The sequence below is a fragment of the Cryptotermes secundus genome, unplaced genomic scaffold (genome assembly GCF_002891405.2).
Source record: "Cryptotermes secundus unplaced genomic scaffold, Csec_1.0 scaffold5, whole genome shotgun sequence".
Classification (NCBI taxonomy): domain Eukaryota; kingdom Metazoa; phylum Arthropoda; class Insecta; order Blattodea; family Kalotermitidae; genus Cryptotermes; species Cryptotermes secundus.
Genome location: NW_019724742.1, coordinates 3,894,046 through 3,910,738, shown reverse-complemented (window position 1 = coordinate 3,910,738; position 16,693 = coordinate 3,894,046). Strand labels below are relative to the sequence as shown.

At 43.0% G+C, this 16,693-nt stretch overlaps 1 protein-coding gene across 2 annotated transcripts in view; it reads right to left on the bottom strand.

Annotated features, from left to right (window-relative positions):
* LOC111862707 overlaps positions 1 to 11,076 on the bottom strand; it is a 268,559-nt gene extending 257,483 nt beyond the window's left edge. For both annotated transcript variants that reach the window (XM_033750765.1, XM_023848323.2), the window contains exon 1: positions 10,767 to 11,076. The gene's annotated coding sequence lies outside the window, so the exon portion shown is untranslated. The remainder of the gene's footprint in view (positions 1 to 10,766) is intronic.
* Positions 11,077 to 16,693: the final 5,617 nt, after the last annotated feature.

Genomic DNA, 16,693 nt, shown 5'->3' with positions numbered 1-16,693 from the left:
ACGTGGATAAAATTCAGAAAACATTTCGCGGCCACCCTGATCGGCGCCATTCTCTATAATTTTGAATAAACACTGATCTACTGCTTGATAGGATGAAACGCGATTTTGGGGCAATTAAGTTGATAGACGTCAAAACTGGGCCAAAAAGACGACATGTAAACACCGCACTTACTCTTGTGTAATTGCTGACTGATTTAGAGCGCTGGATAATAAATCAATTATAACAGGTGGACAGTATTATTGTTCTGTAAGTTCGGATGCAACAGCAATTTGAAATGTAAACACAACGATTGCCATTCGTTGCTATAGAGCCATGTATCGTGGAATTGTACCAGAGATAGTTGTGACGCAGACGAAGCTACGTGTTCCACACTCCAAACGCTGAAATACAACATGCGCGTATATACCGACTGCGCTGCTCAAGTAATCTGAACTCAAGTATGATCTATCTATGGCTTTGCAGAGCTTTGTTGGCTCTTGGCCGCTTTTCAGTCTCCTGATCTTTTTACACAGTCGGTATGACTCCTTGCAGGGGGATCAGCCCTCGCAAGGCCGCTATCTGCACACAGGAGAGCACAAACACAGAATAGACGCACGGACATCCATGCTTCAAGTAGAATTCGAACCCACGATTCCAGTGTTCGAGTGGGCGAAGACAGTTCATGCCTTAGACTGCGTGGCCGGTCACTGTGGTCCGCAAGTCATGTTTAATATCAGCAGGAAAATATCTGAACGCAATCGGAATGAAGTGCTTATTTCTGCTCTAATTTAGTTAACAACACTATAAATCGAATCATTTAGCCTTATGCGAACTGCGAATAATTAATTGGAACGGATAAGGAAGGAAGCGATAGTAGCCCAATACATGATAATGTAGCATGCAGACCCGTTGTTACGTAATGACTCTGTAAAGCACGCCCGTTACTGGGTCAACAGATTCCTAACATGCGCCAATTGACTGGCAGGAAAGTGATGTTTTCTGCGCGGTGCGCGCCATGGATGCGCACGCAACAATGGATACAGCAACAAAGGAACGGAGTTTTCTATGTGGTCCTTGTCTAGATGTTATACGCAGAACAGTCAACTGAGTACAGTGGACCCTGTGTGGAGGTGGGGTCGAATACCTCCACCGTGACCTTGCGGGTCGTAGGAGGCGACGAAAAGGGAAGTCTCAAATTTAAGACAGCAAAATATGGTCGCGAGTCCCAAGAGACTCGGGCCCGAGAGACTGTGCTGGCAAGGGCCAGCAGCATGTACAAAAGATAGACCCGACCTATCGTTACAGATTGCGCCCCATAAAAGCAAGACTGTAACTGTCAAACAGTAATAAATATTTGGTCATGAGCCCCAGGTGGGGCTCGACACCAAGACTTACTGACTGACAAGTCAGTCGCAATGTGACTTTGACTTTGAGTACAGTGGAGCGAGTTTGTTGGTGAATGAGTCAGAGGTCCGCTGCGGTTCAGTCGTTGTGAGCTACTGCTGTGAGATGCTGGTAGCTGAGGCCGGGAACAGTTCGGGAACCCAGAGGAAGGGGAACGTCCGCTGTTGGAAGCCGCCACCAGATAAAGACTGGTGAAGACAGCAGATTTATAAGACTCGATATGTACTGTAGTGAATTGCTGAGTGTTTGAATTAGCGATAGCTCCATGGTTACTTGTAGTTAGGGTCTGTAAGTGTTCAATAAATCCAATTACCAAACCAAACACCGTCTACAGTCTGTCACACACGTGAAAGGCATTCGTCTGGAGGGACTGAAAAAAAGACTACGACATTCGTAGCTGTTGGTGCTGTGGACGGAATTTGGACGAGGCATCTCCTGCTTACAGCATAGAAGTGTTGCCCCTTCAGCCGCTTGTCCCTGCAGGATGACGCGGCCAATAAAAGACATTATGCAGGAAAAAAACTTCGGGATTTGGACAGGTCAGCTAGCCCTATAACTAAAAAAGTTGGTTCGATTAGGACATAGGAAGTACCCAGTTCACATCTCAGTCGAGACATCGGGGTATTCTGCTTGCGTTTTCTGGTGGTTTTCACTTCCTCCAGCCAAATTCCTGGATAGTACTTCAAATTAGGCCATTATCGCTTTCTTTCTAATTCCTTACATTTCATCATTCACTAATCATCTTATCACACGACACTAAACACCCTGAGCTACTGACATCGTTAAATAAAACATTAAGGAAAACAACTAGCCCTGTTTTAGGACAGAGAATCACTGGAGGCTATGATAGGCCAAGCTCTGAAGACAGACAATAACTGTATACAGAATGATCTTCATAGGACCTTTCCAAAAAAAACTTCGAGGCAGAGAAACAGATGGAAGGCTGCGAGAATTGTGCCTGGACAGAACTAGGCCTGCTCCATGTCCAGTGTCAGGGTATAGGGCCTGGAAAACCTGATACTGCGTAGTTCGACACAGATTCGAACGGAATACTTCCGGAATACATGTCTAAGGGCTGGAACACACACAGCGACATCGGTCGTACGGAAAAATGTCGTACGATTTTTTTTCCGTACGACCTCCTTGTCACACTAGAGCGACCAAATACATTTCTTTGCTCTCCAACTGTCGTGCGATAGATGTTGCATGTCGTCACGTATGAAAGCTAAGCCTACACTTTATATTCTACTACTTGATGCGACATGAACCGTACGGACGTCGTGCGACTGATGTCGCTGTGTGCGTTCCTAGCCTTAAGCTGCATCACTAAACCGACCTAGCCAATTGATGTCTGTATGGTTACAGACACAGTAAACCATAACTGAACTCCTCTTCCAACGTAGGTGTCCCTCGCAAGAAGCAGAAACTGATTTCGCTGGATCCAGGAAGAAGACTGAAAGATCCCTTTATCATAGCAAAAGGACAATAACAATGGGGTACAGAAGCGAACACTTCAGTGGACCCATCACGTCTGGCTTATATCTTCTGTTCGAGATAACTGAGTGGAAATCAATATCGGCTAGCCTGCAGCATGTCTACCGTGATTTGTACTGGCTATTCTCAGCTTGCGCTGATACGAAGCCTATCTGACATGAATAGAACATATTGTCACGCGTGACAGATTGGTGATCGGATTTATTGGATACTTACACTCGTAACTACAAATAACTAGGACCTACAACACACATAAAGTCCTTTCAGTCTCCTCTAGCCGTTGCTTGCTAGCGGGTTCCAACGGAGCACGTTCCCCTTCCTCTGGGTAACGAACTGCCCAGGACCTTAATTACCAGATCCTCACTTCTCGCAACTGTAACTCTCAACTGACTCAACAGCTAGTCCTCGTTATATAACCCCTGCATGGACCGCACATCTCTTCCATTATTGCTTCTTTTTTCGCTGCCGGGAAAACGTGTCCACAGAGCTGTTCCCTAGCAAAGGCTGTTGTACTGTCGCCTGTTTACACAGCTGTTGCTTGGAAATTGGTCTACATATCACAAGGGCCGCGCCATAGCTCAAGCGGTTAGTCGCTGGCTTCCCACCGCGGCAGACTGGGTTCGATCCCGGGTCTGGTCAAGTGGGATTTGTGGTGGACAAAGTGGCGCTGGGGCAAGTTTCTCCGAGTACTTCGGTTTCCCCTGCCAATCTTCATTCCACCAATTGCTCCACAATCACCCTCACCTATCACATGGGGCTGGTACAATAGGCCAGAAGGGGCCCACCACACTAGCAATACAATACATATCACAATACACACTAAGATCTTAAACTTTCACGTAGGTGATTGTTCCGATTCTGATCTCCGGAGTTGTGACACCGCGTAGCCTTGTAGCCGAATGTCGATGTTTCGGAAGAATATGCTACCTCCATCTTCAGCGTTGAACCATAAGTTCAAGGTAACATGTTCCTGTGAAACAACTGTGCAGTATTGCAGGCGGATATCCACTCTGTGGGCAGAATGCAAAGTGTCGGTATGATAAAGCGGGCGGGATTTATAGAACCACTTGGTTCTAAAAGGTTAAAGCACCACGACATGAAGAAGCATGGGAAGCTCTTAACCTCGGCAGTGGATACAGCTTCAAGATCCAACCGCTTTACCCCTGGGGAAAGAGGTCTTGTACACACTGAAGACGAGGCTGGGTGCGCCTCATAGCCGGTCTGGGCGTTGCGGAGAAATAAATCTACTTTTGTTTCTCTATTCAGGAAATATATCTTCCAGTCTTCCGTCGCCCAGCCCTGCGCCTGGTTGCTAAACATACTGATCTACGCGTATCCGAGTCCCTGCATGAAGAGCAGATTAAAACTGAATGCGGCAAAGAACATTCTGTTTATACGACCAGCATGCTACCCCGTTTCCTAATTCTGGCCCGTTTGCACATGCATACTACAGATCTCAATGGGCGACCTCATATCTTAAACAATTATTACTGAATGTTCTTCTATTTTTCAGTTGACCTGATCTTTCCAGCCGCACTGTGGCCCTGGAGTCGACTCAGCCTCTAACAGAAATAGTATTAGGAATCTTCCTGGGGCGTAAAGAGTGGGCAGCCGGCGCGTGAGTCTGACCTCACCGCCATCTGTGAGCAGATTTTCTAGAAAATTTGGGAGCCTCGACGTCTCACAACACTATGGGCCTCCACGGTCTGTTGCTAGTAGAACGGAAGAATTAAATTCTGCTCACAATTCTATGTCTGTGGTATTTCTAACTGCGTTTCTAAAGCTATTTCCAACTTTGCAGCATGCACGCCGTCGCACAGACGCTCTACGTCAGTTGTTCCAAGGGCGGGCTGTACCGTCCCCACCTAGGGGGACGTTGGTGCGCTGTTAGAAACAGTACGTAATATCTCTTTATTAACAACAGTTTTGGAACTGCACAGTGAAGTAGCTCTATCTCAGAAACCGTTTGGAGTAGGACACATGTACATATACAATTTAATGCTTAAGGTTCGGCCACACAGAGCGCTGCGCTACGTACGCTGTGTACACTCTGCGACGCAGCTAACATAAGGAACATAGCGTAGGTAGCGTACGGAAGTCTGTGTGGCCAGTCACATTGGCAATAAAGGGAGATATTTTTCTGTTCGTATAGCAAACATAGCGTACGTAGCGTGCGTCGCGTACGTAGCGCTCTGTGTGGCCGAACCTTTAGAATGACTGATACTATGACCTCCCAGAATATTGACTTTCCTTCTGGGACATCCTGTATATACGAGTATGTACATTCCAATTCCTGCCAGTCCCACCTACAGAGTCATCGCTCTCGGCTGTCGAAAGGTTTACTCCCCCCGACCGCTCATACACTAGAATCGCGGGTTCGAATTTTGTTTCAGGCATGCGTTTATGTGTTTGTATTCCCGCGTTTCTGTGCTTGTGTTGTCCTGTATCTGTACAGGCATTGCGATGGGCCGATCTCCCGTCCAAAGAGTCCTATCATATCTGTTTCTGAGTATACACACACAAACACACGTGGCTCCTTAAACAAACGCCGTTCTAGTTAATGTCCCCAAACAGACCCGAACGCAACAATAGAACAGATGCCGGAACCGGTGTTCTCTGTGCAGTCCGTGTCGAGGCTACACAAGGAGTGAGCAACTTATGTTTATATATATAGTGGTGACGCTCAACAGTTCGCTGCTATAATAACCCGAAAATGCATACCGACGATACAACTTATGCTTGCCAAAGTTCATAATATTGTGATGAATATGACCATTGCTGGGCAACGGTTCGGTAAGCACGTTCCCGCTGCAACGAATAGGCGCAGTAACTGATGAACTGTTGGTGGTAGTGATCACTCTCCTGTTCGTCCAGAGTTATAAAAGAAAGTTCATACCTAAGGGAGTTCAGAAGCTGAGTGTTCGGCTGTGGAGTATTAACCAGCGGACAACGGAGGCTGAAGAAGTGACCGATTCGTAAATCAGAACCAAGTCAGTCACGGCAGAAGAGACGACACTCACTGTCCAGTACGGAATGGAGCGAGTCTCAGGCAGCCATTGATTGTGAGCTGTTATAACTGGTTTTAATTGTAAAGAAGTGTCAATAAATCAACTCACCCAATGCAGAACCCGTTATTATTAGTCACGGGAACCCGGACACGTGACAGTGTGGTGTCAGAAGTGGTTACGACCATAAACATGTGACAGTATATAGCAGGATTTATGTAAAACATGGGTACAGGGTGCTGCAATGTACTGGTTTCACTACGCGTAAGACAGAAAAACGGCTTTCGATTCCCGGAGATGACAAAAATTGTAGTTATCACCAACGCTTCCAGACATCCAATGGGTACCGGGGGCTCTTTCCTTGGGAGTAAAGCTGCCGGAGTGTGAAGCTAACAACTCAACTTCACTCACTGCAGAAGGTTAGACCGTGTACCCAATCCCATGTCTTTGAATGATTTGAGGATTTCAGGGCTGTGAATATTCACATTACGGCCTTATGGGTCGTGAAACCTTGTAGTCTCATAAGAGAATAACCAACGTTTCGTTGGAACATGCTGCTACCTTCTTCTGAGTCGAACATTAATATGGAGGCGACATCATCTCCGAAACGTGTGCATTTACTTACAGGACCACTCTATATCACAATCCAGAAGACCACAATCTGAGTTATTCTTAATACAATCTCCGGTTTGTGTTGAGTGCGACCTACGCTCAACCGAGCCAACTACGTGTAATTACACCTCCACAGCGACCGCCGTTCCCCTGTGCCGTCACAATTCAGAACTAATTAATAATACGGGGGCTTGTATGTCTGCGCGCTCAGACTCGTACAGAATTCAGTACACTCGAGGGATATTTGTGAAATTCAATTCCGTTGCCGAGTTATGGCGCCAGAAATTGTGCCGCATTTGACCGAACTCTACGCGCAGGCAACGTACATGTAGTAAGGCTGCTCCGTACAAGCGAATCAGTGCAGATAAAACGTGCGACAGAACGCAGGCTGTTCACTCATCCTCTCTGTCTGTCTATGGCTCTACAGGCCGATCACAATGGCCACGCAGTCTAAGGTATGAACCGTCTTCTCCCGCTCTAACATTGGGGTCGTGGCCTCAAATCCTACTCGAGGCACAAATGTCTGTGCGCGTTTATTTTTTGTGTGTTGTTCTGTGTGTAGGCAGCGCCCTAACTACGGGCTGATCCCGCGTCCAAGGAGTCCTAGCGACTGTGTACGGATGATTAAGAAACTGAAAAACCGGCCGAGGTCCACAAGGGTTGTAGATGGATGGGTCTACAACCCTTCTGTCTGTCCTTGGCAGCTTTTTCAATTTCTTAATGCTATACACAGTCGGTAGGAGCCCGTCGACGAAGAATCAGCTCGTCTTAAGGCCGCTACATACACACACAATAAATGCACACAGACATCCATGCCTCGAGTGGGATTCGAACCCACAATCCCAGCAATCGAGCGAGGCAAATTCAACTCCGTTACCGAGTTACGGCTCTAAAAAACATATGCCTTTTGACCGCACGCTATGCACAGACAACGTGCTGGTAGTAAGGCTGCTGGGTACGAACACATCAGTGCAGCTAGGAGCGCGCGCGGTGATCAGCTCACTCACCATTTACCCTTCTAAACTGATCTGAGCAACAACGAACATTACAGTTTCTGCACGGCCGCAAAAAAGCAAAAGGTAACGCTCTACTAAATTAAGTGTCGGGCCATTTACACACGACTGGAGGATGGTGGTGGCGCAGCGCCATGCATTCTTAAATTCGGCACTGGTTGTGGAAGTGGTCAGTTTCATGCCAACGGCCGCTGTACCGGACTGGATAGGAGGCTGTTCACACATCAGAACAGGTCAGGACGCTGTACAGTACAGAAAAGTTTACTGACGAAAATCGAACACCGATCCCCTGCTTGCCAAGCCAAAAGCTAAAATATTTTAATGAGTTAAACGCAGCACCTTATACTCGTTAAAAGGTAAAGCTTTCCTTGTAACAGGACGTTGAGGCTCCCACATTTCGTAGACAATCGGCTCTCAGATGGCGGTGAGGTTGTCAGCCTTACGCGCCGGTAGACCACCTTTTACCCCAGGAAGATTCCTGGTACTCATTTCTGTTAGAGGCTTAGTCGACCCCAGGGCCATAGTGCGGCTGGAAGGATTAGAGTAAAGTAAAAAAAGGAAAGGTATCCCTTTGAGAGGAAGTGGAGGCCCATAGAGTTGTGAGAAGTTGAGGTTTCCACATTTTCTAGACAATCGGCTCATAGATGGCGGTAAGGTTGTCAACCGTAAGCGCCGGCCGCCCTTTACCCCCAAGAATACTCCAAGAATATTCTTGGTACTCATTTCTGTTAGAGGCTTAGTCGACCCCAGGGCCATAGTGCGGCTGGAAGGATTAGAGTAAAGTAAAAAAAGGAAAGGTATCCCTTTGAGAGGAAGTGGAGGCCCATAGAGTTGTGAGAAGTTGAGGTTTCCACATTTTCTAGACAATCGGCTCATAGATGGCGGTAAGGTTGTCAACCGTAAGCGCCGGCCGCCCTTTACCCCCAAGAATACTCCAAGAATATTCTTGGTACTCATTTCTGTTAGAGGCTGAGTCGACCCCAGGGCCATAATGCGGCTGGAGGATTAGGTCAACTGAAAAAAAAAATCCAATGACCTCATCGGGAATTGAACCCGCGGCCTTCCGGCTTGTAGCATAGTGTCCTTAGACCCCAACAGGAGTAAGCACAAAATGATACGAGTTTGATAACTACCAAGAAAAATTTACAATGCTCCGTAACTTTTCCAAACCTTCCTGTTGGGCCCATTTAACCCAACTCATCTGCAATTCTAACTTAATGTCAGCAACGGGACATTACACCCGAAAAACAAAGATGCATGTCCGAATGTGTTATGGCATTCTAATCTTTTTCTTCGTTAGTAGGATAGAGTGAGTCTGAATTCATTGGCACTTGCGACTAAATGACCCATTGTAACAGCTCTGTATGCTACATGAGAGAAATGGGGCATCTAGTGGAACAGACATATTTGGATGAAACCGGCCCCAGTTCCTCTTTATTCACCAGAAATCCTCGAAGCTGTACAGTTCTGACAACTCTGCACACCTACACACCTATACCCCGCAAACTGAACTGCGACTGAACGCGAGCCGTCGCAGTGGGAAGCCTGAGTAATGACATGGCCGCAGCACAAGCTTGGTCTAGGTCAAGAATCGCAGGCACAAGGTGACCCACAAATACAGCTTCCACTACTGTAGACTGTATTGACCTCTTCCAAACAACCGCAAGAAATACGTAAATTATTACGAATAAAACTATGCAACAGATATGGCTAAAGTTACCAGTTAAATTCTTAAGTACAATCATGGTCTTACGTTTTGATGGTGATCTATCTGCCGTGCCTTTTAGATAATAACTCAAGCGTTCGTTGTACAAAACCGAACTACTTGGTCTGGCAGTAAAGCTCCAGACTTGTATCTAAGAGATGTTAGGTTCGAATCTCGGCCGGAACACCGACTGTCCTGATTTCGTGTGTTTCCTCAGTCACTCCAGACAAACTCCAGGATGGTACATCGCATAGGGCACGATGACTTCGCTATACATACTTTTCAGTTCATCATTCATCAGTCATTCCACCATTTTACGCTATACAGAGTGTCCCATAAGGAAAGGCCAACATTCTGGGAGCAACACGCCATGTCCTCACACAAGTTGCAAAGTGCATTGATGCTGACGGTTGAATTTTCGAAACTGTACCAACTTTGTCACTTGAACAATAAATACCGGTGCGTAATCTCTCTTTCTTATCAAGAGTTCTGGAACTGTACAGTGAAACAGCTCTACCTCCGTGCAACTCGTGTGAGGACATGGCGTGTTGCTCGTCTGTACAGTGTACTGCACAGTGAAATAGCTCTACCTCCGGAAACATTTCGGAATAGGACACAGGAACATATACACTTTCCTGCTTGGAATGACCGATATTATGACCTCCCAGAATATTGACCCTTCTTCCTGGGACACCCTGTATTATATATATAAAACTTGTGAACAAACAATTTTGCTATAAAATCGACTTTTGTTTGAAATTCCGTAACCCAAACGATTCCCTAGCCCGAACACACCAGTGTTTTGGTTAGTTCGCATTATCTAGGATATACACGTACTGCATTTCTCTTACGAATACGCATTACGTCAAACTGCAAGAAGTTATCTTCAATGCCGGCATATGTGTGCGTGCAGCAGTCGTGGCGTGATAATTGGACCAAGATACTGAAGTACTGGGAGAAAATGATATCACCAGACCACTGAAAATATATGTGTGTGAGTTTATTACATCAAGGCTGTCACTGGTCATAACCCAATTCACCTGGAGCTCCTATCCCCATTTTACTAGCGCCAAATAATAGCCGACCTGTGTTGGTTGACCGGGCTGTTATCAGATGGCGGTAGAGACTAGTAAGGACACCTACTTACCGCCTTTCTTGTACTAATGTTATCTTTTCTTCTTCTCAGAAATAAGGTTCTCTACAAAACGACATGTGTGCGTTTCATTTCGTCAAGTAGGACCATTTCCAGGTCTGTTGTAAATTCGTTTTAAATAATAACTGAGAGACATGAACAGTGTTACACAAAAATGTAAACTATTTAACAGAATCTTGGGCACACTTTCTTTTAACAGTTCAAAAAAACTGAATCGTGTGTTTGGCCATCAGCATCATAAATGAACACGGAGACAAATCTCTAACCTTGTAATATGACTGCTAGACTACTGACGGCATGATATAAACCGCTGGCATTCGCTAAAAAAAGGCGGTAATAATAATCAGAAAATTTGCAACATGTACATGTGGAAATATCAAAAGTAAATATTGTCACTCACCTACAACCTGCAAGTCGGTAGAACAGGGGAAGTTAAAGAAGATAGGTGACAGAAGAATCACAAGTAAAGCACAGCTTCTTTCACACGCGCGCACTTTAATATTATATTTGCAATTTTAAACTGCACCAAAATGCCGTTACGAAAAGGCAAATTATTATTTTTCGACGAAAATTTAACTTGTCATAATTGTATATATCTTGACGCGAAACTGCGTTACACGTGTAATGAATACTATATTCAAAGAAGTCACACGTCTCAAAGAATCGCGAGAACCAGGACGATCCCGCTTAAAACAACTAACCGCCTTCGTTTCTTTCGACCGTCTGCTTTCTCCAGGTCAGAGTATGGTACTCAGGATTGCCAATACGGACTGCAACGACACAACAAATACTATTCACCGTTTTATAGAAACTGATTGGCATTTTATCCATATACTCCTGTCACAGCTTTCGTAACCAGTTCGGATGCAGAACGGTTTACTTTAAAGATAATTCCTATCACAAACAATATGTGATATAATTGCACAGGAAGATATATTATGTTGACAGCAATGATCCCATACGTAGTTCAGCAGCTTGTCACATGCAGCGTTTCAGTCCTCATGGGAACCACGGGTACTTGAATAATATTCATGACCACTGAAAAATTAAATTTACATGTATCCAAAAGGTAAAATTAAGGTAAAGTTATCCCAGTGCCTGACCAAACACCACACCATGAAGGCGTATGGAGAAGCAAGGGTATCGCTCACACATTCTTAACCTCGCCAGTAAATGGAACTGACTGGTCAACTTCACGCATCAGCCACTCCCCCACCCCCCCCCAGAACTGGTACTCATTTGATAGGTGGTTGTATGGGCAGTGTGGGCCCCAGAGTTGGTATGGAAGTTGTGGAGAACAGAAAATTTCTTACCTTCTGCCAGGAATCGAACTCTCGATTCCTCGGTTGTCCAGCCCAAAGCCTAGTTGTTATGCTGACCAAGCTTTCCCAGCTGTTACTTACCTCTTGTATATGTCATGGTTTTCTCCAGCATTCTTTTTAAACTTTTTATTATTATTATATTTCCAAACTTCACCAAATGTGAATGTAACTGATACTGTGGACATGAAGATACCCTCACCCAGGAACAAGAGAGGACAACCCACACTCTTTTTTGTTCACATATTTCAATAAGTTTATGATTGAACTTCAGCTCATGCAGAAACTCAACTACTTGAAGTCTCCTTCCTTCTATAATGCAACAATTTCAATATACATTTAGACGACTTTTTTTTTAATTTGCTTAGTGGGGGGTGGAGTCCAACTGGGTCCACTTGGCAGGGTGGCCACTGATTGGCCTATTGTAGCCTGCCCCGGGTGATTATGATGGAGAATTTGGTGGAATGAAGATTGGCAGGGGAAACCGAAGTACTCGGAGAAAACCCGCCCCAGCGCCACTTTGTCCACCACAAATCCCGCTTGACCAGACGAAGCCAGCGACTAACCGCTTAAGGTATGGCGCGGCCTTTTAGATGACATTAATCCACATTTCATTCACTAAAATATTCAATGCAACAGGATACTGAAATATAGTATTATGAAACTCAATTACATTTAGATACTGAGCAATCTGGAGCTTGTTCAGTTGCAGCAACTGTAGAAGTCATGTAGTGTGGAATGTCCAATAATTAAATTATATGATGATAATATATCCATCACTTAGGTTCACAGCATGGAATGACATTCTGACAACCAACCAACACTGCAACGGTATCTCCAATTAGGCTGCTGTCTCTTCTTTCCACAACTTTTCCAACATTATTCAGTAATCATCCTGCCATTCAGTGCTGTATACAACCTGGGAAACCCTTGATCCAGCCTGAACTGATGACAGTAGCACTGGACGGTCTGAAGAATGCAAAAATAAAACTGGTATATCACATATCATATGCCACACAGAATTATGTTAGTTTATAATCTGTACATCATGATCCAGATAAAAAAATGCTCCGCTTAGTAGACTTGTTAAGACCCTCTTGCCTCTTCACTGACACTATACTTCACCAACGAGGTCATCCTGTTCTGGCCACAGAAGTGACTACACAGAGGAAATAAATATTACGTCATGCTTCATAGTTCTAAATCTCACCATAACTGTACTTCACTTTGTTGGGTTACAATACAGGTAACTGAAAGTGTTGTTCAATAAATCAAGAATGAATGAATTAATGAATGCACAAATAAATGGCACCTCCTGTCTGCACGAGTAACTCTGAATGTTTTGTATGACTTGGCACGGAGTCATATTGTAATACTAACATCACTTTGAAGAAATCATCCCTCATAAATCATATGTCGCACATTCATCGCAAGGGACGTACAATTGACAACTACAAAATTAAAAACATTTACATACAATATAAAGGGAAGATTTGTTTATTTTGTACTTGGTTTACATTCTGTGGTTGATAATATCACCAAATATTACAGTTTACACAAGTTTTGACATACAGAATACTCGTATTATTTTCATAAAGCACATCCAATGAATGTTACATGACATGTGATGTTTACAAAAAACAAATGCTGTAAACTGAACTACAAACATTCCAAAGATTCATAGCACAAGATAACTGCATATGACAAATTAATCACTACAGGAATGTATTAAATTAACCAAAGAGAGTGTGACAATGGAAATGAAAATTGCCACTCTTGAAGTTATTCAGTCACTTGTTCCTCCTCATTCAAAGATTCCTTCTCATGTCATAAAAGGTAACAGCTCACAATAAAGTTTAGCCCCTCAATATTTAGGATATACAAAAACACAGTGGTCCTCTGAGCATTCTACAAAATTCAGATCTATACACATGAGGAATGTTTGGTATTTTGCTACCTTATTTCTAAATGCAGGGTTCTTTCTACCTACACAGCTGTATTAACTCCTCTGCAGTCAATTGTGAAACTCTGTTATGCACGCAAATATTAAATGGTATATTCTGCAGAACATATAAATATGTATTATCTACGGTCAGTTCATTTAAAATCTAATGAAATTTACATGAAACAAATCTAAACAAATTGCTATGTAATGGAAAGTATGCAATTACTGTGTGTACTCTAAACAGGGTTGCCCAACAGATGGTAAGCAGACTGGGCTGCACCCAGTCCACAGTAAACATGTGACATGTAAATTTGAAACAAAATGGTACAGACATTCATTGCTAAGAAAGTGGAAAAAGTCTAAATTGACATAATACTAGTTTCAGACTACAGAGAGTTTAATGGTGACTAATTTTCACTCTTCTCTACATACATAATTTACCTTCTAGTTTTTACATTTCAATTAATTCTATCAACATTAACCGCCATATATACATAATGACATTCCTCTTCTAATATAACCCCTTTGCTGCACTTAACTTAGCACCATATAATAAAATGTAAGATGGGAAACGATGTACTCCATAATGAAGTACTCAAAATTCTCAATGTTCAGTGTTCAATCTACTGAGATTACTTGTGGCTTGGTTACCTGTTTATGACCTTAAATAAAATGGACTTTATTATGGGTCAATACAGATGAAAATCATAATTGTCTGACTAGAAGTAAGTCTCCTGTATGAGGTTTAAAATAGACCTCTTACAACAGTTTAGGTGCTGATGCTACGTCACAGTTCGATGAACAGACATTACCTCCATATAAGGCATTACATTATATTTTACTTTGTTCAGAATGCATAAAAATATTCTGTACTAAGTTTAATGCACAATGATAATAAAACATAAAGAAAACAGCCTATCAGTATCAAAGTACAGTGAATTGAAACAATATAGCAAAGAGTTACGATATAAGTAGATTACTGTAAACTTTAAGGGAAACCCATAGGCAATATTTATTTAAACAGTCATCAGTCACAATACAAACTTGAGCCACAGCATAGATGAAAACTGAAACTGTAAATTTATAAATAAAATAATCAGTTGAACAACATTGACTCTTGTGTTCAGGGTAGTTTTAGTATGTTGAGTCTTACATAACATGATTATTGGCAGCACAGATCTGTATATAGAATCTCTCTCCATCAGATGACAGCTGTAGTGAAATGTGTGTGTGATTATAAAATTTCATCACAGTGAGACTGTTTTAATTCAGTTACCATGACACAACTAGTGAAGACTGAGAATCCTAGTGCGTGTGTAATGCTGAACTGTAACATGTGTAAATCAGTGATAGCGCTGTACTGACTGTAATTAAGAAAGATTGTAACCGAAGTGCCAATAAATCAACTCATCCAATCCAAAACCTGCATTATTAGACACTAATACATGTGACAATACATTTCAATGAACTACAGGATCACCTGCATCCACTAACCATCCTAGCAAAAGAAAATGGGGAAAACTTGGGAATACCATGCAGATGCTGACATCACATTGGGCCCACTCATTTTCCCACTTAAATCTGTGTACACATGATGACACACCAAACCAAGCCAAATCATGCCATACTTGACCAATCCAAGATGAACACAATTTTAACAATGTGTGCAATATCTTACAGCAGATTACTGAAGCCACACCAGGATTGTCATTTCCAGGTATGATATCAGTGATTACATTACGTTAGCCACGTTTAACTCTTTCAAGTAACGATAAATGATACACACTCCGTCCCAAGTGCAAACAATATATATTATGATCTTGTTTNTGCCCTATGTCTAAAGTGCTGGAGTGGCTAGTTCTTGTTCCACACTGTACAGGTGTTATTCTGTGTGGTCTTCCTGTGTGCGTGCCGCTGCTTGTCTTCACTGCGTGTGCTGTAAACTTTACAAAATCAAGCTATTATGACATTGAAGTTCTTTCCCCAAGCACTTCTAGAAATTAGTTCCTGGAGAAGTATAGTTAAATCAGTTAATTTTGTTTCGGTCCACACAAAAAGGAGTGGAATCGGTCGACAGCATGCACGTCAGTAATACGGATCCCTGAGATACACAGCAGAGATATCTGCAGATACAAACATTTCACCACAGTTGCAAAGTAACCACATTCCTTGTCTTTGTGTGTATATAATCTGGTAATATCCTCACCCTAATCACCTTCACCCAGACGATGGAGGCACCATGTTCATGTAAAATGTTGGTATCCACCTACAACACCACAACACTAACATAACCCAAAAAAAAATCTAGGGTAGGTGGATAGGATAAAACATCACTGAAGGTACATCATACCTTGAGTAGGCAACATCAGGGAAGGAAAGTTAAATGTGGTCTCCCACATGGCAGTCCCAGGGATTACTGATTACAGGTTGCACAATTTTAAAACCAACCTTCAAGAAATCAATTACACCTTTACGTTTGTAAATAATATTGGCACCGATGACTATGCACCCTAAAACAAATGTACAATAGCTGCAACTTATTTCCGTGTGTCCCTCACAATTCTCATGTCTTGGGCCCTGTGAATGTAAACATTTCCTCCAGTATTTAAACACAAACTTCATTTTTAATAACAGACTGGTCAGACAAAATACAAGCTGTCTCACAGTACACCACACAGCAATGCTTCTTATGGTACTTTTATTCAACTGATACCTAGCAGGCATCATCATAAACCTACTATTCTTCCTGATAAAGAAGGGATAGAATTCAAAACAGCATTTTTAGAACAGAAGTTGGAATTCTAACTTTGTTTAAGAGAGTTAGAAGAGAAATGGCATAAGCTTGCCCATGCAGAAAGAATGAAAGACACAAGGATACTGTGAAGGGTATTAGAGTTAAAATTTAAAGAAAATGAGACAAATGGAATGATCCAGAACAGGATGGTTCAGCCAGGTACTGGAAGACATCAGGAAGAGAGGAAACAACTGGCAAGCAACTGAAAATAAAAGATTGGGAAAACAAGAGACTGCAGCACCACTCTTTAAATGCTAAGAAAAGCAGAA